General features: G+C 49.4%; 1 long non-coding RNA gene across 1 annotated transcript; it reads left to right on the top strand.

Annotated features, from left to right (window-relative positions):
- The first annotated feature begins 677 nt into the window (after window positions 1–677).
- LOC107308339 lies at window positions 678–1,285 on the top strand. Its single transcript, XR_001552752.1, has 2 exons — window positions 678–878; window positions 1,139–1,285. It is a non-coding gene; the product is annotated as an uncharacterized LOC107308339 (long non-coding RNA).
- The last annotated feature ends 1,879 nt before the right edge of the window (window positions 1,286–3,164 follow it).

Consider the following 3,164-nt stretch of genomic DNA (forward strand, 5'->3'; position numbering starts at 1 on the left):
AAGGGGAAAGACTGAGTGCCAAACTAAAAGCTTTGCCTGGAACAAGTGAGCCCTATGAAAGCAGCAGCGGTAAAGAAATAGGCAAGTGGGCATCTTACACTTTGTGACTTCCCAGACAAGGCCAGGTCAGGAAAAAATATCTTGAGAATCCAAATGTGGTATCTTCTTCTCCTTCAGTGATCTTTCTAGTCTGCATTGCAAAGAAGAAACCTTTCCAGATGTGTCATGTTAGAAAGCAGTCTGGTGTTTGATTAGAGGTGTTTAAAACCAAGGCTAAAAGGACTTGCAGATAACTGTTTCAAATGTACTTGTTTAAATCCCAGATGCTTCCTACATAGACCCGCTTGGCCCACAAGCAGAAAGACCTAAAACTGCAGCAAGGAAAAGAACAGAGGAAGATGACTTTGCTGACGAAGAACTGGGAGAGGATTTGCTTCCAGAATAATGCGTGGTCCACTCCAAATCTTTTCTCCTTCTAAAATTTTTAGCAATGAAAATGCCTCTTTGAGATGGTTTTGTACCAGGTTTTAATGAAATAATTGTTGAAACACTTTGTGTTTGTGGTACCATATATTAAACACTTTTGATTTGGAGTTACAGTGTGTTTTACGATTGGTTATTTTGCTTCTTCATTAGAACTGCAAAAAGCAAACTAAATCAATCAATAAGACGCTGGCAGTTGAGGGGCGGGCCTTCCATGAGCTCCCAGCGTCCACCTGCCATGGTGATGTGGAGGCAGAGTCACAGAGGGTAGAACGGTGGAACCCCCCCTGCAGGTATATAAAGGGCAGTGCCAGTGAGCCGGCAGTGCCAGTGAGCCGGCAGCCCAGAGCAGAGCGGACAGCGGCAGAGCGAGCAGCAGCAGAGCAGGAGCTGAAGTGAGAAGGGAGGGGAAACGCAGGGGCTGCAGTGAGAAGGGGTGGGGAGGAGCAGGGGCCGAGGGGAGAAGAGATAGGGGGAAGCAGGAGCCCAGGTGAGAAGGGATGGGGAGAAGCAGGGGCTGAAGTGAGAAGAGATAGGGAGAGGGAGGGGTGGATGGGCACGGTGTGGAAACACTGTGAGTGTAGTCCAGGCGCTTCTGCTCCCATTCGCATCACCCGTGAGCGCGGGTGGTGGAGGAGGGTTTGTTGTCTTCTAGGCCAGGGACACGGACACGGCTGGAACACGGCATGCTCCTGGTGTCAGCCCTGCAGCTGTCAGTGCGTGAGGAGAGCGCTGCACCTCCGGCCCTCGCTGCTCTGTGACAGTCTCCGGGTCTGCCTCCCAATAAAGCCTGATTCGTGAATCCGTTGCTTGGTGCCTCTCCTTTGTGCGGTCCCTCTTATGACATCGAAGCGTCTTTACACGTGTGTGCCTGTGTGTGGTGTGTGCGCTTGTAGACACGGACAAAGCGTCCCCATGATACACGCCGAGACCAAACCTCTGCTTATTTGACACCCTTCCCCGTATCCAAGAATCTCTGCACTGACAGCACAATGAGCTCTGAGGTCACAGAACCGCAGCGCCCTATGACAGCCCGTGAGCCTGTATATTTAATGTATATTAAAATATACACATGAATGTATTGGCTTTAATGGCTTGTATTGTTGTACACAGGGGTATCTTCCTAAGTTGGACATACAAAAACGTAACAGTTTAAAATGTTCTTAGCTAGAGGTATCACAGAATCACAGAATCACAGAATTATCAAGGTTGGAAAAGACCTAGAAGATCATCCAGTCCAACCATCACCAAAACTTCCCAGTTAAATCATATCTCTCAACATGTTCTTAGCTAGAGGTATCACAGAATCACAGAATCACAGAATTATCAAGGTTGGAAAAGACCTAGAAGATCATCCAGTCCAACCATCACCAAAACTTCCCAGTTAAATCATATCTCTCAACATGTTCTTAGCTAGAGGTATCGCTCCTTTAAATAGGGTTATTCCAAGCTTGGGTTACTTTTGCAGCATCTTGTTTTATTCACAGAGTCATAGAATCACAGAATTGTAGGTGTTGTAAGGGTCATCTAGAGATCATCGAGTCCAATCCCCCTGCCAATGCAGGCTCCGTACACCATGTCACACAGGTCGACGTCCAGTCAGGTCTTGAATATCTCCGGGGAAGGAGACTCCACCACCTCCCTGTGCAGCCTGTTCCAGTGCTCCGTCACCCTCACCATAAAGTTCTTCCGCACATTTGTGCAGAACTTCCTATGCTGTAGTTTCATCCTATTACCCCTAGTCCTGTCCCCACGCACTACTGAAAAGAGACCAGCCTTTCCACTATGGCCCCCACACCACAGGTATTTATTAACATGGATCAAGTCTCCTCTCAGCCTTCTTTTCTCAAGGCTAAACAGACCCAGTTCCCTAAGTCTCTCCTCACAGGGGAGATGCTCCAGGCCCTTCACCATCTTAGTGGCCCTCCGCTGGACTCTTTCCAAGAGTTCCCTGTCTTTTTTGTACTGGGGCATCCAGAACTGGACACAATATTCCAGATGAGGCTTCACCAGGGCAGAGTAGAGGGGAAGGATGACCTCCTTCGACCTGCTGGACACGCTCTTCTTAATACACCCCAGTATGCCATTGGCCTTTTTGGCCATGAGGGCACACTGCTGGCTCATGGCCAATCTGTTGTCCACCAGGATGCCCAGGTCCCTCTAGCAGAGCTCCTTTCCAGCAGGTCTTCCCCCAGCCTGTACTGGTGCATGCAATTATTTCTACCCAGGTGCAAGACTCTACACTTGCTTTTGTTAAACCTCATCCGGTTTCTTACTGCCCAGCTCTCCAGCCTGTCCAGGTCTCACTGAATGGCAGCACAACCTTCAGGCGTGTCAGCCAATCCTCCCAACTTCGTGTCATCAGCAAACTTGCTGAGGGTGGTCACTATCCCCTCATCAAGGTCGTTGATGAAGATGTTGAACAAGACCGAACCCAGCACAGACCCCTGGGGGACGCCACTAGTTACAGGCCTCCAGCCAGGCACCGCACCGCCAACGACAACCCCCTGCACTCTGCCAGACCGCCAATTCTCGACCCACTTCACCATCCACTCATCTATCCCATACTTCCTCAGCTTTGTTATAAGGATGTCATGGGGGACAGTATCAAAAGCCTTACTGAAATCAAGGTAGACTACATCTACTGCTCTCCCCCCGTCCACCCAGCTAGTGACATCTTC

Source organism: Coturnix japonica, chromosome 1 (assembly GCF_001577835.2).
Source record: "Coturnix japonica isolate 7356 chromosome 1, Coturnix japonica 2.1, whole genome shotgun sequence".
Lineage (NCBI taxonomy): Eukaryota > Metazoa > Chordata > Aves > Galliformes > Phasianidae > Coturnix > Coturnix japonica.